The sequence below is a fragment of the Elephantulus edwardii genome, unplaced genomic scaffold (genome assembly GCF_000299155.1).
Source record: "Elephantulus edwardii isolate Elephantulus edwardi_28Jun2011 unplaced genomic scaffold, EleEdw1.0 scaffold00147, whole genome shotgun sequence".
Taxonomy (NCBI): Eukaryota; Metazoa; Chordata; class Mammalia; order Macroscelidea; family Macroscelididae; genus Elephantulus; species Elephantulus edwardii.
In genome coordinates this window covers 8,477,531-8,503,271 of record NW_006399897.1, presented here as the reverse complement: position 1 = coordinate 8,503,271, position 25,741 = coordinate 8,477,531, and the positions used below count along the sequence as shown (strand labels likewise).

General features: G+C 38.6%; 1 protein-coding gene across 1 annotated transcript in view; it reads right to left on the bottom strand.

Moving 5' to 3' along the window:
- Positions 1-25,741, bottom strand: part of MYO16 (myosin XVI) — a 951,959-nt gene that overhangs the window by 208,211 nt on the left and 718,007 nt on the right. The window lies entirely within an intron of this gene.

Below are 25,741 nucleotides of genomic sequence, written 5' to 3'. Positions count from 1 at the left end.
TGCGCCAACCGCACCGCCTCTGACACACCCATCCCGATTACCCCAGTCACCGAATCAATCCATCTCATAGAGGGTCTTCCCCTCCTGCGCTGTCCCTCCACCCTCCCAAGCATGATGTCCCTCTCCAAGGACCCGTCCCTCCTGGCAACATGTCCAAAGTATGTCAGACGAAGCCCCAGAATCCTTGCCTCCAAGGAGTAGCTTGGTTTAATCCTCTCCAAGATGAATCTGTTTGTTTTCCTGGCAGTCCATGGTACATTCAGTACCCTTCTCCAGCACCACAGCTCAAAAGCATCCACTCTCCTTCTGTCCTCCCTAGTCATTGTCCAACTCTCTGATGCATAACAAGCGATTGCAAATACCATGGCCTGTATCAGGTATAAGGTAACAAACCTTATAGGCAATACAATTATGAAAGCTTGACAGACATATTGAAATAGCTTTTGGCATTGGTTTTGGAGCTGAAGCCTTGAGGAACAATTTACTCAACTATCATAGCATAGTTCACAAGGATAATGTTCTATATTTTTGTATGGGGTTCTTAGAGCTTTCAGGAGGCTATTTAAGGTATCATTGGTTTCTATTCATAAGGAGCAAAGAGAATGAGGGAAATTGAAGCTTTAAAGAAAAAACTACTTTATGGGGCTAAAAGTCACATGAACCATGGCCTCTCTTAACTTTAGATGAGAAATTAGATGAGGCCTGGCTATTATTACCAACCATTCTGGCCAAGGACAAGACAGAAGGTCCCTGAAAAAAAGGGGAAAAATTAGGGAACAAAACTCAAATTCCCAAAGTAGGTCAGACCTATTAGACCAATGGAAGCCAGAGGAATTCAGGATATTATTCTCCTAAAATAACTTTTGAATAGGAAACTGAAGCTACATTCCACATTGTATCACCTGGATACTTTTCCCTGCATACTCTTCTTCTATCTCATTGCCGTCTTATCATTTCCTATCTTTAACATGTGAAGCAGTGAGTCTCCTATGAATTTCATATTTCTATTCCTACACCACACAATCTTGCACATTGAAAATATTCACCAAACACATTGCTGACTGACTAAATAAAGCAAGGGAGAAAGAAAGAAGATATAAATAGAAGAAAGGCTATAGAGAATTTGGGGCAGGAGAATTCAATGATTATTTTAATAAAAACTCATGTATGTTTGGATAGCTAGTGATCACTTCATATGCAAAAATCATAAAATCTCAATAGTGCTAATATGTAATATAAGTTATTATCAGTTATTAAAGACTCAGCAATTTTCCATAGCCCTTCATTTTTTTATGTTTAAACTTCTAATGAATATTTGGCAGTTTTATATAATTGACAATGGAAACCACTGAGATCAAAGTGATAGATGTTTCTCACTGTCTCTCTTAATATCAATGAAGAGGAATTATTGTGCTAATTATATTGAGCGAAAAGAGCAACTGTAGTCTTTAGGAAAAATTAGCAATGCTATCTTCTGCAGACTGCTCTGTCCTGCAAAATTTTTATTGAAAGAGTTTTTTCTTACTTATTCAGATTCCTTATTATTTAAATGCTTGTATATTTATACACATATTCACACACATGCACATTTATTTGTTTCATCAAATGTATCCTTTCTATACTCTCAGATTGTTGTTATTATGTGCTGTTGAGTCTCTGGTGACTCATAGTGACCCTCTGTACAACAACTCTGAAGCCGGCCCTGTCCTGAGCCAGTCTCACTGACTCGGACACAACTACCCTCATTGCCCCAGTTACTGTACCAAGTCATCTCATCCAGGGTCTCCCTCTCTTGTACTATCACTTCATCCTTTTAAGCATGATGTCCTTCTCCAAGGACTGGTCACTCTTGGCCACGTGCCTAAAGCATGTGAGCTAGAGCTTCAAAATCTTAGCCTCCAAGAAGAAACTTGATGTTACCCTCTCCAAGGTAGACTTATTTGTTTTCTTGGTGGTCAATGGTATGTTCAAGACTCTTCTCCAGCACCACAAGTCAAAGGCATTGATACTTCTTCCATCATTCTTAGTCATTGTCCAGCTCTCTGAAGTCTGTGTCTAATATAGTTAAAATAATGTTCATGAAACCTGGTGAAGATATATACTTCAGCAAACATAAAAATCTTAACCCTAGGTTTACATGTAAAACAAAATATAAGAATTACTGCTGTTGTTAGGTGCCATTGAGTTGAATACAACTCACAAAGACCCTGTGAACAAAAAATCTGAACCCTGTTCTATCTGGCATCATACCCACACTTCTCAACACACAAGAGCCCATTGCAGCAGTTACCGTGTCAGTCAATCTAGTTGAAGGTCTTCCTCTCCTCTGCCAACCCTCCATGCATCCCAGCATTCTGATCCTCTCCAAGGAATAGTTCCTCTTTAGCATCATCCTAAAGTATGTGAGGTGAAGCCTTATCATTCCAAAGAACAGTCTGGCTGCACCCTTTCCAAGATATATTTGTTTGTTCTTTTGGCCATCCATGGAATGTTCAGTGCTGCTTCAACACCACAGCTCAAAGGTGTCAATTCTTCTTCTGCCGTCCTTATTCATTATCCAGCTCTTAGCCACACAGCAAGTGATCAGAGAGACTATGGTCTGAATTAGACACATTATACTCCTCAACCACATTATAAGTAAAGAGACAACTTATGATTTTAAGGTCAGAGTATTGAGGGACAATCTGAGGCTGGAGAGCAAATGACTGAATTTTATACATTCAATGATCTATTTAACAGAAATATTATGTTTAAGGGGAAAACCCCACAAATACCAACTTTAGTCATGGACCTTACCTGATAGACTGTACAGGAATCAGATCTACTGCATCTGTGGAAAGCATTGTTGCTCAACATCACCAGTCATAACCAGGCCAGATACTAACTGTGAAACATATCATCAATTACTCATGTGCAAGTTCATATTGATGCTAAAGAAAATGAAAAGAAGTCCACAAGAACCAAAATATGACATTGAGTCTATCCCACCTGAACTTAAATATTATCTTAAGAACAATTTTGAGATGTTGAACATCAATAGTGATTAAGGAGCAGAAGAGTCGTGAGATGACATTAAGTGTATCATCCATAAAGACAGCAAATGGTCATTACAAAGGCAGAGCAGAAAGAAAAAACAAAAAGATTGTCAGAAGAAACTGAAAATTTCAATAGAGAGTTAAGACACTAAAACACGGGAAGAGAGGCAGAAGTAGAAGACTTGAAAAGAGAATTTTGAGAGCAATACAGGAAGACAAAGCAAACTATGATAATGGAACAAGCAAAGAACTAAGGTTGAAGAATCAAAAGTGAAGGCCTCACTCAACATTTCTCAAGCTGAAAAAAACTAAGAAACAAATTCAAGCCTTTAGTTTCAGTATCAAGATATGCTGTGGGAAAGATCTTGAATGACAGCAACAGTAGCAAAGTTTAACAGGGCAGCAAGTAATAAATGTTGGAGAGGATGTAGTGAGATAGGAACTCTTAAACATTGTTGGTGGGATTGTAAATGGTACAACCACTCTGGAAGCCAGTTTGGTGCTTTCTCAAAAAACTAAACATAGAGATTCCGTATGACCCAGCTATTCCACTTCTTGCAATATACCCCAAGAAAATGAGAACTGAGGCACAAATGGAGACTTATACACCAATGTTCACAGCAGTGTTATTCACCATCACAACAACATGGAAAGAGCTCAAATGTCCAATCATAGTCAAATGAATTGACAAATTATAGTACATTCACACAATGAAATACTACCCAACACACAGGAGCAATGGTTTGTAAATTATTACCTAGCTGAGGAGAGACTGGAGAGCATTATGCTGAGTGAAGTAACTCAGTACCACAGAGACAAATATTTGTATAAAACCATTATTGTAGAATGAATATGAGGATCCAAGGTCGGGGGGGAATCAGAGGCATGAGAATGTGCAGGGAGGTGGGTGGATTCATCACAGGGTTGTATAATTTGATAGGTGGGGGGAATAAGGGAAATTGGAAGAATCTGGTCTGAAAAACAAAGTATTTGAATTTTGTAAATAAACTAATATAATAAAAAAGGAAGGAAATTGACTGAATACAGAAACTTTATACCAAAAAGATAGTTGTCAATTAAATATTTTATGAAGTACTGTATGAAGAAGAGCCAGTGGCAATGAATGAAAGTAGTATAAGTTGCACTGAAGACACTGGCAAAAAATAAGGCCCCAGGAATAGATGACATACCAACTGATATGTTTCAACTAATAGATGTAGCCCTGGATGTGCACACCAGGCTAGGCCAGAAAATTTGGAGGACAGCTGCTTGGCCAACTGACTGAAGGAAATCTGTATTTGTTTCCATTCCAAAGAAGGGTGAGCCAATAGAATGTGAAAATTATCAAACAATATCATATGCAAGCAAAATATTACTGAAGACCATCCAAAAATGGCTAGAACAGTACATTGATAGAAAAAGAACTGCCAGAATCTCAAGCTAGGTTTAGAAGACACCATGGGACCAGAGGTATCAATTCAGATGTCAGATGAATCCTGTCTGAAAGCAGATAATACCAGGAAAATATCTATTTGTACTTTAATGATTATGTAAAGGCATTTGACTCTATGGATAATAATAAACTAAGGCTAAACTGAGAACTGGGGATCCCAGAACACTTCTATTGCCCTTAAGCAACATTATGGTAAAGATAGAAATTATCAAGAATTTCATCTTACTTGCATCCATAATCAACAACTTTGCTCCTAGTAATAAGGAAATCAGGAGATTTGTTGCACTCACAAAGTTACTCTCAGAGACCTCTCCAAACTACTAAGGAGTAATGATGTCAGTCTGAAGACTAAGGTGCACCAGATTCAGGTCATGGTGTTTTCAACCACTATGCATCTGAGAGATAGAAATGAATAAGGATGGCAGAAGAATTGATGCCTTTGAATTGTACTCTTGGAGAAGAGTATTGAGTATCTCATTGTGGTGTTAGCCTAAAAAGTGGCTATTTTAAAAGCCATTACATCAAGCCACCTCTAGTCTCCAGCTACCCTAAGTGCAAACACATGGTCTTGTAAATAATCAACAACCGAGGGACTAGGATGAGAGAGTACTTCCCACACTGAGTAGCAAGGCTTGTGGCAGCAAGACTTGAGATGGGCAAGACTTGAGGGAGACCGGAGCAAGATCCAGGCGTGAGTGAGACTCTAGTGATGTTGGTGGATATGCTATGGCTGGACTGTGGAGAAACAGTGGCAAGGTGTGACCTGAGGCTTCTTGGTCTGAGTAATACAGGAATCTTCGGCCACAAAAGACACCCAATCTGCATCTTCTGCTTCTTCTTAAGTGGGGTGAAATTGTCAATTTCTGTTGTTGAATCCACTCAATATTAGCCAATCCCCCTGTTAATAGACCAACACAATCTTTTTGCATGTTCCTGTCCACTAATGTGGCAAAGTCCATCCTAATGTCTAGAAAAACCATTTTGAAGCATGAATCATAGGCACCATATGCCAAACTCTGGCTTAGATATCCATTATCCTTTGTATTTGAAGAATTAACTTTCCTTTTATAATCACTGACTAATAACTACATTTGTAAAAGTGTGTAAACCAGCTACTTTAGTAGATAGCCAGGCCTTTCTTCTGAGGATTGTGAGAGGGAGATTTGTACCATCAACAGTTTGGTTACTAGTAGATAAGCATGTTAACTATTAAAAGTATCAAATTGAGAGGTACAGAGGTACAGTCCTCAGTACTGAGTCCCTACAGAGTCATAGTAGAACAATGCTTTACATGTTGACCTACTGACAGAAAAGCTGGCAGTGCTAAGAGAAAAGTTGACAGTTCTAACAGCTGTCCCACAGGAGAAAGATGGTCAGCTTCCTACTCCTGTTCAAATATTTGCCACCTGGGAAACTGCATAGGTCAGTATGAGCAGGTCTGACTTTATAGTAGTGGAGTCTTTCTTATTTAGTTCTTTTTTTAACTTTTATTAATAATTTAACGAAAGATTACAGAAAACTTGGATTGAGTCCTTTCTGTCAAAATTCTTGCTGTAAACCACGTGGTTCAAACCTCCAGAATGGCACCGCCTTTAAATTGTCAGCACAGCTCTCTGTTGACTATACCATCAGAGGTCTCATGCTTTAAGTTGTTCTTATGTGTTGAAAGTGACTCATAGCTGACCCTCCAGGGGGTTTTCAGAGGCAATCACATTAAAGGAGACTTCATTTTTCTCCTGCACAGCAGTTGGTGGATTTGAACTAAGTGCCATTTAGGCTACTAGAGTTTCTATAAGTCTCAAATTTCCTTGATTTTACTGACCTTGTAATTAATTATTTTTTTCTTCCTTTACTTCCAGTTTTATTAAAAAAGCAGCATCTAGCAAGTCAAATCTGACTCATGAGGACCCCATACATCACAGGGTAGAACTCTGAACTATAGAGTTTAGTAGCTGATTTTTCTTGGAAGCCAATCACTAGGTCTTTCTTTTGAGATGTCTCTGACAGTATTTAAACTGATGACTTTTTTTTAACAGATGAGTGTTGATCTTTAGGACCACTTACGGACACCTATCCAAATTCTAAAAAAACCCCAAAGTACACTGACACTGAGTTGACTGCGACTCATAGGTGCCCTATAGGATTGCTTGCTAGGCTTTCCAAGGTTGTGACTCTTTAGAGAGGAGATGGTCTTACTTTTCTCTGGCAGAGTGCTGGTTGATTCCAACTGTTGGTTTCTGGCAAGCAGATTAATGCTTACCCTACCACCAGTGCTCAGAGTTCTGTTCCGAAGACATTGAAATATATCACCTGCCATACTTTTCTTATATTTGATTGCTTATTGCCTTCTAAGCCTTTATTTCATAAGTGAGGTGAATTCACTTTGTTCAAAACTAACTCATTTCCTTTCTCTTGGCATTTGCTTCTCTTCTACTATTACTAATCTCAGCTAAACACACCATGACCCAATTTAAGCTGAACCTCTAACATTATCTTCAGTCTGCAATTGTAGGAAGCTCTCCATTTTTTATCAATAATAGCCTTTGTTTTTATTTTCAACATATTGTTTTCACATTTATTCCTCTTACCTCATTGAAATCGCCACTCTTAGAATTTCAACTGTTATTTCCACTTAAGACCAAACTCCATCTTGCTTCTAGAAGTGGTTCTTCACAAGAGATGATTTTACCTACTTAAGGAACATTTGATCCTTGGTAACACAATATATATCAGGCTGTAAACCAACAGATTGGCTATTCAAATCCACCAGCTATTCTGTGGAATAAAGACAGACACTCTCCTAAAGCCCTGGATACCTGATGTAGGGTTACTCTGAGTTGGAACCAACTCAAGGATAGATGGAGTATATAATATTTGACAATGTTTGGAGACATGATTGGTTTCCAAAACGATACTCTTTGAAAAATACATTGAGTCTAGGAGCATTGTTTAATATTATATATAGCATAGTAAACCCACTATTATAAATAATTATTGTTGTTGTTGTTGTTGTTATGTGCCGTCGAGTCGTTTGTGACTCACAGCGACCCTATGTACAACAGCCCTAAACCGTGCTCTATCCTGTGCCTATCTCATTGCCTCCGGCACACCCATCCCGAGTACCCGAGTCACTGAATCAATCCACCTCATAGAGGGTCTTCCCCTGCTGCGCTGTCCCTCCACTCTACCCAGCATGATGCCCCTCTCTAAAGACCTGTCTCTCCTTACAACATGTCCAAAGTATGTCAGATGAAGCCCCAGAATCCTTGCCTCCAAGAGGCAGCCTGGTTTAATCCTCTCTACGATGAATCTGTTTGTTTTCTTGACCCCGAATGTAAATAGTAGAGAAAAATGGTGAAAAGTCCTCTGCCACAGTGCTCTAGCTCAGGGATCACTATATATTTTCTGTAAAGGGTTAAGTAGGTATTTTATTCTCAATAGACAAAGGACCTGTGTTGCACTACTTCATTAAATATATTTATACTGTGAAAGCAGCCAAAGAATATGTGTAAACAAAGGCAAATGACAGTATTTCAATAAATCTTCATTTACAACAACGGGCTGCTAATGAATTTATCATATGGGTCTTAGTTTGCTGATTCCTAATCTGTGTGGATCACAACAAGCTATGGCTGAATCTGAGAAGAACGGGAATCCCAGAACATTTGATCGTGCTAATGCAAAACCTATACTTGGACCAAGAGGCAGTCATCAGAACAGAGCAGGGAGACACTGGATGGTTCAAAATCAAGAAAGGGGTCTGTCAGGGATGTATTTTGTCTCCATACCTTTTCAATCTGTATGCAGAACAGACCATCCGAGATGCTGGGCTGTATGAGGAGGAATGCGGCATCAGGATTGGTGGAAGAATAGTCAACAACCTGCATTTATGCAGATGATACAGCCCTGCTCGCTGAAACTGAGAAGGACCTGAGGCGCTTGTTGCAGAAGGTCAAGGACTGCAGTCTTCAATATGGATTGAAGCTCAATATCTAGAAAACAAAGATTCTCACCACTGGGCCAATTGGTAGCATCAGTTTGGATGGTGAAGAGATTGAGATAGTTAACAGCTTTAGTTTACTTGGCTCCAAAGTCCACATTCTTGGTAACAGCAGCCAGGAAATCAGGAGACAAACTGCATTGTGAAAGTCAGCTGTGAGGGACCTCTCAAGAGTACTGAAGTTACTATGACATCAGGCTGGAGACTAAGGTGCGCCTGATCCAGGCTATAGTCTTTGAAATTACGTGCTATGCATTAGAGAGCTGGACAGTGAATAGGGATGACAGAAAGAGAATTGATGCCTTTGAGTTGTGGTCTGGAGAGAGTGCTGGAGTCAAGGATTCTGAGGCTTCATCTGACATACTTTGGGCATGTTGCAAGGAAGGACTGGTCCATGGAGAGGGCCATCATGTTTGGGAGAGTGGAGGGACGGCGCAGGAGAGGAAGACCCTCGATGAGATGGATTGATTCTGTGAGTGGAGTGGTGAGAATGAATGTGTTTGAGACAGCGACATTAGCACAGGATAGAACGGCGTTTAGGACTCTTGTACAGAGGGTCGTTATGAGTCGCAAATGACTCGATGGCACATAACAACAACAACAATCTAGCATAGATTTATAGTCTTCAAGATGGATTGAAGCTCAACATCAAGAAGACAAAGATTCTCACCACTGGGCCAATTGAAAGAACCATGATGGGTGGAGAAGGGATTGAGGTTGTTAGAACTTGCTTGTCTCCACAATCAACTCTTTTGGCACCAGCAGTCAGAAAATCAAAATGTGAATTACATTAGGTAATTCTGCTGTCAGGGACCTTTTCAAAGTACTGAGATGCAATGATCTGAGTCTAGAGACCAAGGTGCACCTCATCCATTTCATGGTCTTCATAATTACTTGCTATTCATCAGAGAGCTGTATGATGATTAAGGAGGATAAAAGAAGAATTGATACTTTTGAGCTGTGGTGTTGGAGAAGAGTCTTGAACACACCATGGACTGCCATGAAAACAAATAGGTCTGTCTTAGAGAGGATGAAATCAAGTTTTTCCTTGGAGGCTAGGATTTTGAAGCTCTATCTTACATACTGTGGGCATGTAGCCAGGAGGGACCAATCCTTGGAGAAGGACATCATGTTCGGAAGGGTGTAAGGACAGTGCAGGAGAGGAAGACCCCAGACGAGACAGACTGATACAGTAATTAAGGCAATGGAGGTAGATGTATCAGTCAGTGAGACTAGCTCAGGACAGGAAGGCTTCAGAACTATTGTATGGTCGTTATGAGTCAAAGGCAACTTGATGGTACATAACAACAACAATCTAGCATAAAGTATATGTATTGTGTATATATGTTGTTTTTGTGTACTGTCGAATCAGAAACAACCCATAGCTGACCCACCAGTGGGTTTTCAGAGGCAGTTTATTGCATGGGAAAAGATTGCCTACTCCCATGGTGCAGCTGGTAGCCTAGTACCATTTGCCTTCGGAACTGCAGCAAAACTTCTTACCACTAGGCCACAATAGCTTTTATTTTGTGGCCTAGAGCCAAGAAACTGCAGAGCAATCCAGAAGGCATGCAGTTTGAGGTCACTTGTCACTTCCTAGGAGAAAGATAGGCAATCTCCTCCTTGCTATTAACTGTCTCTGAAAACCCACTGGAGGGTCAGTTATGTGTCGGTTCTGACTCTATGGTACAACAACAACAACAACAATCTTGCCTAAAGGAAAATGAAACCAAAACTACATCCACCGCCATCAAGTGGGTTCTATTTCACAGTGATTCTCCTCTGGGATCCTGAAACTGTAAATCTTAACAGGTGAAGACTGCTCAACTTTCTCCCACAGACCAGGAGTTTTGGATCACTGATCTTACATTAGTAGATCAACACATTTCACATTTTGCTATCATTGCTCCTTCAAATGAAAAATGAAACTATGCTCACATTTTACATGGTTTAAAGCCTTCAATGTGTATTATCTACAGGGTAAAGTCCGAGTTACATAAGACATAAGACATAGGTACTGCCTTTCTCTCCACTCTTAAATTTTATTCTCCTTATGTTTCTGTAATGGCATTGCCTTTGCCAGACATTTGAAAATACATCTAACCTCCTTCCTGTTTTTAATGTTAATCCTAATTAACCTCATCCAGAAGTCTAATCCTAACTCTGGAATTTTCTGTGCCATCTCCATTGATAAGTTTATTTCTCATCATTGTTCATGACTCCTGCAGGAATTCCTCATGAGCACATCCATCTGGCCAGACAGTGTCCTTCACTTGCAGCCTCAGATGGCATGCCACAGCACTAACTCATTTGTAGAATCCCTACAACTTAACCACAGTACTTCATACTTTGGATGAGGCTTGTTCACCTTTTTATTCTCAACCCTTAGAATATTGTTGATGTTGCTGTTAGGTGCCACTGAGGAGTTGACTTCAACTTATCGTAACCGTCTGAACCTTGGTCTTCCCTGTGCCATACTTACCATTTCAGATATACTTGTGTCTATTGTTATAGTTATTCTGTCACTCCATCTCCTTGAGAATCTCTATTTCAATACCTTGAAATCTATAGGAAGTTGATATGGATTCTAATGAATAACTTTTACTGAAGCTTTTCCAGATTTTAAATCTAGATCTTCAAAGAATATTACAAGATTCCAGGAAAGAAACAATAATAATATTTGGTTGAAAATAATATAAACATTTCATTGTGTTAGGTTTTACTGATGATTGCTCTTTTCCTTAATTTTGAATATTTCTTTTTTAAACAAATGAAAAAATAGTGTATGAGAATCCTGAGTAGAAAACACAGAGGACCCAGATCAATAATTTACACATTCTAAATCTTATTTCAACCATGTTGATTTTTTCTTTTTTTAAAACAGATATTGTTATTTTTAAATTAATATTTAAATCCATTTTAAAATTGTATTGTTGTTTAAGTGTTTAGAACTCTATTCAGAGATCTACACATAAAAACTATATTTCTGACTATCTTGGTCATGGAAGTGTTGAACTCAAGACTTCTCTGAGAATAAAAGTCATCAGCTTCCTGGACATGTTCTATTGTGCTTAATTTTAGCTTAATTAAAATCCTATGCACATTCAAACAAATATAGTATTCGCCTCCACTTCCTATCCAAAACTCATGTCTAGCATCATAGTTTTATAAAATACCAGCTGCTCTATGTTAATTTTTGTACAGAAATACAAGTCTGTTTAAGAAAAGTTGGTATACATAATCTGAATAATGAAAGCAGAAAAGTGTACCATTATCACACTATCAAAAATTGTCTTTTAAAAAAGTTTAAGTAACATTATTATTTAAGGAAATACTGTATTTTAAGGATGTATTCTAGAAGTTCACAAGATAACTCAGGGACAAAGTGATATGCTACATTCCCAAATAGTAAAAAAATCAATATTTTTCAAAAAAATCAAGGATTTCTGCTCCCTTCTAATATGGAACAATGGTGGTTAGATTTATTCTCTGTAGATTTAGATAAAAAACAGGGCAAAATATATGAAGCAATGATTGACCAATAGACAATGAGTGAAATTCATTCCTGAGAGACAGGAAATAAAACTGTTAACAAACTCTAGGACTGTCCCTGCTTACTTACCAGAGATCATTTTATTCTCTTCTGGCTATCCTTCACTTGAAGAGACTGAAGTAGGAATGACCAGGTAGCTAGGATTCACAGTGAAGTCAACCAAAGAAGAGAAAGCTCCATGCACAGAAAGAATTCCCCAAACCATTACAGCATCCCATTCAAGTCTTCAGTAAAAGACTAGGCAGCATACAAATGTGCATAAACTACCTAAAACCTAAAGAATGGTGGTTATTGTTGTTTTGTACCGTCAAGAAGAAACCAACCTATAGCTGACCCTTCAACGGGTTTTCAGAGGCAGTTAATAGCCTGGGAGAGATTTCCCATCCTTCTCCCATGAGAGAATGATTACTCAAGTGAATGCTAAGGATTATCCCCAAGGATAAAAAGAAGGAATGTCTTTTCCAATCAGTCAGTGAAACAAAACAAAACAAAACAAAACAACCCAAGCAACCACACCATAATTTACAAGGATTTGAACAGTCTCAGAATTATTTTGTTTCCATTGTTGCTTTCAGGTGCCATTGAGTTGGCTCCAACACAGTAATTCTGTGTACAACATACTGAACCCTTACCAGACTTTGCCCCACCCTCATAATCTCTGCTGTGTTTACAATCATTGTTGCAGTTTCTGCATTAGTCCATATCCTTGAGAGTCTTCCTCTCTTCTGATGATCCTTTACTTTCACAAGCATGATGTCATTTTGGGAACTTGTCCCTCCTGATTGCCCAAGAGAGAAGAATCAGCCCTAAATGAATTGTTTTGGTTCCACCTAACAACACTTGAGAGAAAAAGCCAAAGACAACAAGCTGCTTTTAAGAAACTGAATTTTCCCAGTCTAAATAGAACAATATTTATAGGAATACTCTCTGTGTGTGTGTATATATATACTGTACTAAAGAAAGGAAAGCTCACAGCTTCTAATAACTAATAATATATTAAGAGGCCATTCAAAGAATTTAAAGAAATATTAATCAACCAACATTGACCAAGGAATGGCATAGGTAAAGGAACTCGGAGAATAGTACACAGTACCAAAACTACAGTGTGGTGAAAATATTAATAATAAACAAAATACATTTGGTTGGGTTAACGATTTATTATTGTTGATAATCTGTACCATAGAGTCAGAACACACTTATAAGTGACCCTCCAACAGGTTTTCAGATGCAATAAATCATACAGCAAGAGATCATACATCTTTCTCCCAAGGAGCTGTTAGAGGATGCTAATTGTGTAACTTTAAGTTGACAGCACAACTCATTACAACTAAGCTACCAGTGCTCCCTAACATTTAATAAGACATTGCATAAAAAAGGGTAATAAGCTTGAAAACATAGCAGTCAAAATTATTCAAAATGAAACACAGAGAAAACCTGAAGCATGGAGTTATTAATAATCTATAAAACAAGAAGTATGTGAAGTTGTGAGGCTTGGTGGTATAGGATACAATGTGTTGAGATGCTACATTGATTATCTCTCAGCAGATCATGAAAAAACACAGTAAAAGTAATAGTTGGTAAAAAGGAATGAGGATAGACAATCTTAAAATGATACATAAAAAATTTAAAAGATATATGCTCAGAGAGACAAAGACCAAGATGATGGCAGATTGCCATCATCAAAAAAAGTATAAGTCAGAATAGGAGGCCTTTAATATGTTCAGTCACCATATTGATGTTGTTGTTATGTGCTGTCGAGTCGCCTGCGACTCATAGTGACCCTATGTACAACAGCCCTAAACCCTGCTCTATCCTGTGCCAATCTCAATGTCTCTGACACACCCCTCCCGATTACCCGAGTCACTGAATCAATCCACCTCATAAAGGGTCTTCCCCTCCTGCGCCATCCCTCCCATCCTTCCAAGAATAATGTCCCTCTCCAAGGACCTGTCCCTCCTTACAACATGTCCCAAGTATGTCAGACGAAGCCCCAGGAGTAGCCTCCAAGGAGTAGCCTGGTTTAACCCTATCTAGGATGAATCTGTTCGTTTTCTTGGCAGTCCATGGTACATTTAATACTCTCCTCCAGCACCACAGCTCAAAGGCATCAATTCTCCTTCTGTCCTACCTAGTCATTGTCCAACTTTCTGATGCATAACAAGTGATTGCAAAGACCATAGCCTGTATCAGATGCACCTTAGCCTCCAGAGTGACACCATTGATCTTCAGTACCCTAGAGAGGTCCCTAACAGCAGACTTTCCCATCGCAATACGTTTTTTGATTTCCTGGCTACTGGTGCCAACAGTGTTGACTGTGGATCCAAGAAGACTAAAGTTGTTAACAATCTCAATCTCTTCACCATCCATCCTGATGCTGCTAATTGGTCCAGTGGTGAGAATCTTTGTCTTCTTGACACTGACCTTCAATTCATACTGAAGACTGCAGTTCTTGACCCTCTGCAGAAAGCATTTCAAGTCCTCCTCAGTTTCAGCAAGCAGGGTTGTGTCATCTGCATAACAAAGATTGTTAATAGATCTTCCACCAATCCTGATGCCACACTTCTCCTCATAGTGCCAGCCTTTCAGATAATCTGTTCTTCATGCAGATTAAAAAGGTATGGAGATAGGACACATGCCAGGCATACGCCTTTCCTAATTTTGAACCATGCAGTGTTTCCTCGCTCTGTTCTGACGACTGCTTCTTGGCCCAAGTACAGGTTTTGCATTAGAACGATCAAGTGTTCTGGGATTCCCATTTTTCTCAGAGTCAGTCACGGTTTGTTATGATCCACACAGTCAAACACCTTTGCAGAATCAATGAAACACAGATAGACATTCTTCTGGTATTCTCTGCTTTCAGCCAAGATCCATTTAACGTCAGCCACAATATCCCTAGTACCACGACCCCTTCTAAACCCAGCCTGGACTTCCGGCAGTTCTCTGTTGATGTGCTGTTCCAGTCATTTTTGGATAATCTTCAGTAGAATCTTGCTTGAGTGTGAAACCAGTGATACTGTTCTAGAGTTTCCACAGTATGTTGGGTCACCATTTTTTGTAATGGGAACAAATATAGATCTCTTCCAGTCAGTTGGCCAAGTGGTTGTTCTCCAGATTTCTTGGCACAACTTGGTGAGTACATTCAGGGCAGCATCTGTTAGCTGAAATATGTCAATTGGTATACCGTCTATTCCTGGGGCCTTATTTTTTTGCTATTTCCTTCAAAGCAGCTTGAACTTCTTCCTTCATCACCATCGGCTCTTGCTTATATGTGATTTCAATAAATTCTTCTGTGTCTGCCAGTTCCTTTTGATGCAGTGACTCAGTATATTCTTTCCATCTTCTTTTAATACTTCCTGGATCATTTAATATTTTGCCTAAAGCATCCTTGATTATAGCAACTTGAGGTTTAAATTTGTTCTTCAGTCCCTTGAGCTTAAGAAATGCTGAGCCAGTTCAGCCCTTTTGATTTTCCGACTCCAGCTCCTTGCACATTTCATTGTAATATTTTGCTTTGTCATCCCGTGCTGCCCTTTGGAATCTTCTGCTCAGCTCTTTATTATCTTGAATTCTTTCTTGTGCTTTGGCTTCTTTGCATTCCAGTGCAATCTTCAGAGTTTCTTCTGACATCCATTTTGGTCTTTTTTTTTTCTCTCTTCTGTCTTTTAATGACAGTTTGCACTCTTCCTGGGTGATACATTTGACATCCTCCCACAACTCATTAGGTCTTCACTCATTAGTGTTCAAGGCCTCAAACCTGTCCCTGAGATGGTTCTGAAATTGAGGTGGGATGCAGACTAACAGGGAGGGAAATGAGGTAGAACTTTCAAGTATGGAAATACAAAGGAAGAGGAACAGTTGTAAGCAGACACTAGTGATTGGAACATGGAAAGTGAGAATCATGAATGTAGGAAGAACAGACATTTAAAGAAAGAAATTATTAACATATTAGGCATTGGAGAGATGAGATGGACCAGAATGGGACACTTTGAGTCAGATGATCATATGAAAAGGTGAGGAAAAATGGAGTGGCTTTCATAGTTAAAAAAGTAATTTCTAGATCTGTCTTGAAGTACAACATTGTGAGTGACAGCATAATATCCATATGCTTACAAGGAAGTCCAGTGAATACCACTATTATTCAGATATATGCACCAACAACCAGAGCCAAAGAAGAAGAAACAGATAATTTCTACCAACTTTTAGAGTTGGAGATCAATCGAACATGCAATCAAGATGCTTTGATAATAATGGGTGACTGGAATGCAAAAGTGGGGAATAGAGAAGAAGAATCAGTAGTTGGAAAATATGGACTTGGTGACAGAAATGAAGCTGGAGAGAGAATGATTGAATTTTCCACAATCAATGACTTATTCACTGCAAATACATTTTATAAGAAACATAAATGCAGGTTATATATATGGATTTCACCTGATGGTATGCATAGGAATCAGATCAATTATATCTGTGAAAAGAATCGCTGGAGAAGCTTGTGAAAACAAGGCCAGGAGCTGATTGAGGGACAGACCACCTCATAACTCACAAGCAAGACCAGCTACTCATAAGCAAGTTCAAGCTGAAGCTGTGGAAAATTTAACCCGAATCCACGGGAACCAAAATATGACTTTGAGTTCATCCCACCTGAATTTCAGAAAATCAACATTTATCACTTGAAATGCTTTGCTGCATGTAAATAGATCTCAAATGTGAAGGTTAAAGTATAAGGTCTACATATGCACAATGTGGAGATGAGTGCCTTCTCAGGATCAATAGAACTTCCTTGGCTCTCTTCTTTTCTGTCCATCAGCCAGGAATACACAGGTTTATTTACTACTCTTTACTGTGCACTAATTGTGCCTGTATCTGCATCTGAGGCTACCAGCAAACTTATTGGGAGGGAGGGGATCAAAAGACATTCATTTCATGTTCTTGGGTCCACTCTTCCTTTCAGAGAGGAAGGTGCAACACCCTCAAAGTAATTGCTATCTACAGGCTGTTTGTTACCAGTCTTCTGTGACACCAATTCTTGGAGATACAACAACAGACATGTGTGTGTGTGTGTGGGGGGGGGGTGCAGGGTGTATTTCCAAGACATCATGTCACCAGGAGTTTCATTCTCAGTTCCTTGATGGAGGGCTACTCCTGGTGTGATATCATGTTGCAACAAGACACCATTTCTGGGTTTTAAGTTGTTCAGATTCCAGGCTAAGAAATGCTAGAGGGAAAATGGTGAACTCAAGGGGGAAAACTGATAAACACATTATTGTGTCACTCACACTCTAAAAAGACTACAGGTGTAGCTGTCTGTTCACCAGCAACTTAAGAGTGACACCCTATTGGGGTAAGCACGATGGAGATACACCACTCTGAGAGCAGATCAGAGAGTCAATCGAGCTCAGTTTTATAGGGATCTGTAGTGCACTTATACACAACCAGGGAGCTTTCTCTACCTCATATTAAAGGCCACTGGGAGGCTTGCACTTATCTAGATCTTAGGCGATCTGTCCTGACCTGAGGCCCTCCCTTCCTCCGCAACATCCAGGGAATTCTTCTTCTACTGTACAAAAAAACCCCAAGGCTATCATTAACCTAAATGTGTACCTTAAGACTGTTATGTACCATTGAGTCAGAACCACCTCATAGCTGACCTTCCAGTGGTTTTTCAGAGCACTAAATCACATAGGAGGAGAAAACCTATCTTTCTGCCATGCCGTAGCTGGAGGATAAGAACCGTGTCCCTTTGGGTTGGCAGCACAGTTCCTTACCACTAGACCACTAGAGCTCCCAACCTTAAGTCTAGTAAAAGCAATAAAGTAAGCATAAGAGGGGAAACAATGCACATAATACTATAATTAAAACCAGAAGACACCAATAAAATAAAAATTTGGTTATTTAAATAAATAAAATTGATTAAAAATGTAAGACTGATAAAAAACTCATGAGAAAAAGAAGACAAAATTATGAATATCAGGAATGAAAGAAGGGCTACCTCTGGAGACACCTTAGATGTTAACCCTTTTGTGATCTGTGGAACATATAAAACCTGTTAATCTTTTCAGCCTCTCAGGTTTCTAAGGAAGCTGCTATCCCAGTTATTGTACACATTGCCACCTATTCTTTTGAAATCTATGTTTCTCATATAATTGCATACAAATCTGTATTATCTCATATTTCCTTACTTTCAGTATATCTTTCCATAGAAATCATATGGAATAAAAAATAAAAATGTCAAAAATAATTCAGTCATGAAATTGTTAAAATTAATAACAAAATAATATTATGAATAACTCTACACACATAGATGCAGGAACATAGATGAAACAGACAAATTCCTTAAAAATAAAATTTTACTAAAACTTACATGTTGGAAGGAACTTGACAGCAACAATAACCAAAATACAACTAAGATTAAAATAGGTAACCTGAATATTCCTAGAACTACTAAAACATTTTAATTTCTGCATAAAATTTCTTCAACAAATAAACCTCCAGGCCCAAATAGTTTCCCTGGAAAAATTGTACTAAACATTTAAAGAAGGATTAACACTAGCTCAACATAATCTCTTCCACAACATAGAACACAGGACATAGTCTTGGAAAAACAAGTTTGCCAATTTAATTTGCTAATTATATATCTAACATTTAAAGAAGAATTAACACCAGTTCTAAATAATAACTTTTATATCATAGAAAACAGGATACAGTTTGGGAGAAAATATTTTGCTAATTAAATATTTCATAAAGAACATTTCTCCAGAATATATAAACAGTCAACTTTGGAAAATAAGTGAGATACTTGTTTGAAAAGAAATTTCACCAAAGACTATTCTTTGGCAAATTAAAAATAACCACTAAAATTCAAAAGACTTAAAATTATTGCTGTCAAGTCAGAACCCACTCCTGGCTGATCCTCCAGTGGGTTATAAGAGGCTGCAGATGGAACAGAAAGATAGCCGGGCTTTCTCCCAGGGAGTTGCTGGCAAACTTAAACTCTCACACAGGTGGTACATTTGGGTTAGCTTTACAACTTCCTACACCACCAAAACAAATATGCACATGGACAAATACTTAATTTTGCTATTAAATAGAAAAATGCAAAGTAAAATCACAATAAGATGTGAGTGTATGCTTATTCACTCATTGCTATTGAATTGTATCTTATTCATACTTGACCCTCCAGTGAGTTTCCAAAGGCTGTAAATCACAGAGATGAGAATGCCTGACTTTCTCCCACAGAGCCACTGATGGAGTTGAATGATCAGAGTCAGATATTGGTTAACAGAACAAGACCCTACTGATTTTTATTGTTATTAGATGCTGTCAAGTCAGGTATGCCTCAGTGACCCTATGAACAACAGATCCTGTTCCTGTTCTATACTATGCCATCCTCACCATCCATGACACACTTGAGCCCAGTGGTGCAGTAATTGGGTCAAACCATCTCACTGAGAGTTTTCTTCTCTTTTGCTGTTTTTGCTAGGTACCTTCAAGGTGACTATGACTCACAGTGATCCTATGAACAACAGTTCTAACTTTGCCCTATCCTGTACCACTGTGGACAGCTGGGACATTTGGGCTGGAGGGAAGATGAGGAACAGTTAATGATTAAAATGATGGAGTGGTATAACTGATTAAACTTTTGGGACATTTTTTCCTTTGCCTCTTTATAACTAATCTGATCTTAATCTCAGAAGAATAGATTGTCATAGGAACCAGCCTCACAATCTCTGTCATGTTCAAGTTCATTGTAGTAGTTACTATGTCAATCCGTCTCATTCATGTTTTCTTCTCTTTTGCTAACCCTCTATTTTTTTCCCAGCATGATGTCTTTTTCCAATAACTGATCTCTCTTAAAAATATGATCATAGTATGTGAGATGAAGTTTCACCAATTTACCTCTAACACTCTACTTGCACATCCTCCAAGACTGTACTGTTTGTTCTTCTGGCAGTCCATGGTATTTCCAATACTCTTAGCAAACACTAGAAAGACATTCATTCTTTTGTCATCCTTATTCATTCTCCAACTTTCAGATACACAGGAAATACTGAAAATGCCATGCATTGTATCAGGTGAACCTTAATCTTAAACGTACATCCTTGTTTTTTAGCACGTTAAAGAGTTCTTGGCACCAAGTTTCCCCAATGTGTTTTGATTTCTTGAGAGTGTTATCGTTGGTTTTGAGTGCAGATCCCAGAGAAATGAAATTGTTCATAACTTCAAACTTTGCTACATCTATTATGATGTTGCTTTTTGGCCAAGTGGTGAAGATTTTTCTCTTCTTAATGCTGTTCTTGAGTACCATTGAGTTGGAACCAACCCAAAGCTAACCTTCCAGCAAGTTTTTAGAGGCAGTAATTGCATGGGAGGAGACTGCCTATCTTTCTTTCACAGAGAATCTGTTGGATTAGAAGAACACACCTTTCAGTTGGTAGCATAATTCCCTACCATTAAGCCACCAGAGATTCCTTAATTTTGAGATACACCCCAAGTCTTTGATCTTCTTCAGTAAGGGCTTCAGGTCTTCTTCACTTTCAGTAAGGAAGGTTGTGCCATCTGCAGAGCACAGGTTGTTGATCAGCCTTCCTCCAATCCAAATGCCACAATCTTCATATAATAGAAATTCTTGAATAATTTGTTCAGCCTATAAATTAAATAGGAATAGACTGAGGATACAATCCTGACACATATCTTTTCTGATTTTAAATCACACAGTGTGTTCTTTATGTCTTTGGATCACTGTCCCATGCTCTATGTTTGGGCTTCACATGAGCACAGTTGTTTTGAAATTCCCATTCTTTTCAACATTAGCCATAATTTGTTATTATTTACAAAGTTAAATGTCTTTACATAGCCATGAAAACATAACAAGTAAACATCTTTCTGGAATTCTCTGTTTTTCAATAAGATCTGACAACAGACATTTTATTCCTCATTCCATGGCCTCCTCTGAATCCAGCTGGAATTTTTGGTAATTCTTTTTTAATGTACTGTTCTAGCATAATTGTTTGCAAGATTTTACAGGCATCTGATATTAGTTATATTTTTAACTGATTTCCTCACTCTGTTGTATCATCTTTTTTTTTTTTTTAATGAGAACAAATATGGGTCTCTTCAAGTTGGCTAGCCAGAAAGTTGTTTGCAAATTTATTGGCAGAGACTGGTAAGGATGTCCAAAGCTTCATCTGTTGAAAAACCTCAATTAGCATTCCATCAGTTCCCAGGGGCTTATTTTTCATCAAAGTCTTCAGTGCAGCTTAGACATTTTTCTTAATTACCATTAGTTCTTGATCAGATCAAGGACTACTTCCTGAAATGGTTTCATGTAAACTGTTTTTGCTAAAAGTGTTTTATGTATTCCTTGCATTTTCTTTTGAAACCTCATCATTCAAGGTGTTTGTTATTGTTTTTCTTCATTTGAACAGACTTCCACTCTGAACTCCACTACTATACTACTATAACTATCTTCATTCCTCTAGTGTTCATAGGGCACACTGGGTTTTTGTGTGTCAGGAAGTGTGAGAATGGCGCAAGATAGAACAGGGTTCAGATCTTTTGTTCATAGGGTAGCTATGAGCCATACTTGACTTGATGAGACCTAACAACAACACAACAACATCATTCAAGATTTTGTCCTTAGAATCTTTTAGTATTGTAATTCAAGGCTTATATTTGTTCTTGAGTTCTTTCAGATTGAGAAGCACTGAGATTATTTGTTAATACCTTGCTTTATTTATTTAGTCTGTCCTTTAAAATCTATTCAATTCTCTTACTTCATCATTCTTCCCCTGTTTTGGCTTCTTGTCATTACAGTTCAAGTTTTAGAGTCTCTTCTGATACCCATTCTGGGGTTTTTTTCTTTCTTCATTACCTTTTTTAATGATTTTTAAAAATTTTCTTCATAGATCATGTACTTGATGTCATTTTATCTACAACTCATCTGATCTTAGTGTTCAATGCATCAAATCAATTAGAGATTGGTTTTGGTTTTAAATTATTATTATTTTTCATTCACTTATCATCACACATTTCCTTCCATCCCCTTCACTTCTGCCTCCTCCAGTCCACTTTTCCCTGCCCCGCTTGTTCCAGATTGTTGTCATATATATAATGGCTAGTCATATATTCCTTTTGAACAGTTCTTCCCTTCATCTGTCCCAACGCAGTGTTATCTATTCTTGATAGTTTTTAAACACAATTGAGATAGACTCTGGGTTGTATTTCAGTTCTCACAGACTTGTTTTTCTTAACCTTCAATTTGAACATGTATATAACTAGGTTATAATCTGTTCCACAGCCAGCCCCTCGTCTTTTGACTACTGATACTGAGCTTTTCAATGTCTCTTCTAACAGTTTTTGTCGTCTAATTCCTAGGAAGTTTATCAGGTAACTTCCATGTATATAGTCACTGTTTATGCTGTTTGGGCTTTTATATAGGAGAACAAACAGGTTCGTCCTGGAGAGGGTGAAAGCAGGCTGTTCCTTGGAGGCAAGAATTCTGAAGCTTCATCTGCCATTCTTTAGACATCTTGCAAGGTAGGATAAGTCTTTGGAGAGAGATGTCATGCTTGGAAGGGCAGAGGGACAGTGTAAGAGAGGAAGACCATCTACAAAATGTATTTCTTCATGGACTAATGTAGTGGTGGGTAGCTGTGTCAGAGACAAATAAGATTGGCACAAGATGGAGCAGGATATATGACTGTTGTATATAGGGTGACTATGAGTCACAAGCAACTCAACTGCACATAACAACAACAATGAAAAAATCATCAAGAGTACAAAATTCTAACATGCTATCTCCAGTCTCATGTCTGTCACCAAGACCATATTATCCAACTACCAGTATGGAAGGTGAAGAGATTGAGATAGTTAACAGTTTTAGTTTGCTTGGCTCCACAGTCAACACTCTTGGTACCAGGAGTCAGGAAATCAAGAGGTGAATTGCATTGGGAAAGTCAGCAGTCAGGGACCTTTTCAGAGTACTGAAGAGCTACAACATTAGGCTCAAGACTAAGGTGCACCTGATCCTGGCTATAGTCTTCGCAATTGCATGCTATGCATTGGAAAGCTGGACAGTGACTAGGGATAATAGAAAGAGAATTGATGCCTTTGAGCTGTGGTGCTGTAGAAGAGTGTTGACTATACCATGGACTGCTAGGAGAACAAACAGGTTTGTCCTGGAGAGGGTGAAACTGGAGTACTCCTTGGAGTCAAGGATTCTGAAGCTTCATCTGGCATACTTTGGGCATGTTGCAAGAAGGGACAAGTCCTTGGCGAGGGACGTCATGTTTGGGAAAGTGGAGGGACAGTGCAGGAGAGAAAGACCCTCTATGAGATGGATAAATTCAGTGATTGGGGTGGTGGTAGTAAGTGTGTTGGAGACAGTAAGAGTGGCACAAGATAGAGCCCAATTTAGGGCTCTTGTACATAAAGTCGCTATGAGTTGCAAGTGACTTGATGGCAAATAATAACAACCAGTCCTTCTTTGAAACTTTTGCATTTCAGTCACCATTTAATAGTAATGCTTATTTATTGCATGTTAAATAAATTTCAGACTGTAGAAACTGGTAGAAGTTCTCAATGTAGTCATCTTTGGTTCTCCTGGTTGATGAATAGATTTGAATACTTGTATTAATGGAACTTCTTTGTGTATACATGGATAACATTCTAACAAACATTGTATTTCAGGATAGATCTTGAAAATCCTCTTTTTGATGATGAATTCAACACTGTTCCTTTTCAATTGTCATTCCTGGCATGGTAGATCACATGACTGTCAGATTTAAAATGACTAAAAACAATCCATTTCAACCCTCTAATGCATAGGATATCGATCTTTATGTGTTCCATTTCATTTTTAACTATTTTTCATTTTCCTAGATTCATTTTTGTGCATTCCAATTCTTATTTATTAGTGATGTTTGCAGCTTTTATTTCTCATTTTTAGTTTTGTCATATAATCAAAAGAAAGTTCATCCATTTTTATGTTTTAATTTTGAAGTCAAGCATTATCAGCTCTATAAAGTCACAAATCATGCAGGGAAGAAATAACTCCTTAAATTGCCAGCACTACCAAGTCAAAAGATCATCATTTGTCCAAACATAAACTGATGAAGGCAGGAAGTGTTGGGACAAAAAAATTAATGGAAATGAAATTTATTGAAAGGAAGCAGGAAAAGTGCATTATGCTCTTGGTATTTATATGCTATTTATTTATTTTTTCAGAATGAGTTTGTTGTTGTTGTTGTTATGTGCCATCAAGTCGCTTGCAACTCATAGCGACCCTATGTACATCAGCTCTAAACTCTGCTCTGTCCTGTGCCAATCTCACTGCCTCTGACACACTCATCCCTATTGCCCCAGTCACTGACTCAATCCATCTCCCAGGGGATCTTCCCATCCTGCGCCTGCCCTCCACCCTCCCAAGCATGATGTCCCTCTCCAAGGACCGGTCTCTCCTTACAACAAGAGCAAAGTATGTCAGACGAAGCCTCAGAATCCTTGCCTCCAAGGAACAGTCTGGTTTAACCCTCTCCAGGGTGAATCTGTTTGTTCTCTTAGCAGTCCATGGCACCTTCAGCACTCTCCTCCAACACCAAAGTTCAAAAGCATCAATTCTTCTTCTATCCTCCTTGGTTTTTGTCCAGCTCTCTGATGCATAACAAATGATTGCAAAGACCATGGCCTGTACCAGTTGTACCTTAGTCTCCAGAGACACACCGTGGCTCTTGAGTGATGAGCTTAAACAAAGTTTAATGAAGAAACTACAGAAGGAAACTCCCATGTGTGTGGGAGGGGCTCCTAGAAAAGGAAGGGCGGGGCTGCTATTGTTTAAGTCATAGGGTTAAAGAAGCTCCCATCCCAGAGGGTGGATTGAAAGGAACAGGGTAGTTAGAGAGATGTCTGAGAGAAGGATCAGCAGAGAAAAGATGGGAAGTTGCAGGTCCTAGAGCTAGAAGAAACCTTTTACCTACATCCTATGGGCAGGTAGATAATAACACTTATCAGCAATTAATTGGCTAACACTGCTGCTGGAGAAATGTGGGTGTTTTAATTAGTGTTATAAAACAAAATGTGAATGAGTGGTTAAATGAAAAAGGAATTTCTTTTGTATATTTAACTCAAATTACAACTAAAAAGCCAACCTGTGCACAAAGTACAAAGTAATTATACCAAAGAAAAATATGCATTTGCCATATAGCTTAATCATTCCACTTCTACATATTGATCTAAAGGAAATATACTTTGGACATGTTGTAAGGAGGGACTGGTCCTTGGAGAGGGACATCATGCTTAGGAGGGTGGAGGGACAGTTCAAGAGAGGAAGACCCTTGATGAGATGGATTGATTCAGAGACTGGGGTATTGAGGGTAGGCTTATGAGAGACAATAAGGTTGGCACAGGGTAGAGCATGTTTCTGGGCTGTTGTAGATAAGAGTTACTATGAGTTGCAAGCAACTTATCAGCACATAACAAAATTTTAGCCTTTAAACTTACATGCTTGTTCCTTAGAACTTTGGGTAGGTACTTGATGACAGATTTCTGCCAATGCAGCAAGGTTTTTGATTTCTTATATACTGGGTTATGCATCCTATTTTCATACCTTTTCTACCTATATGCAGAACAGATTATCCGGGAGGCTGGGCTCTATGAGGAGAAATGTGGGGTCAAGATTGGTGGACGATTTATCAACAACCTGCGTT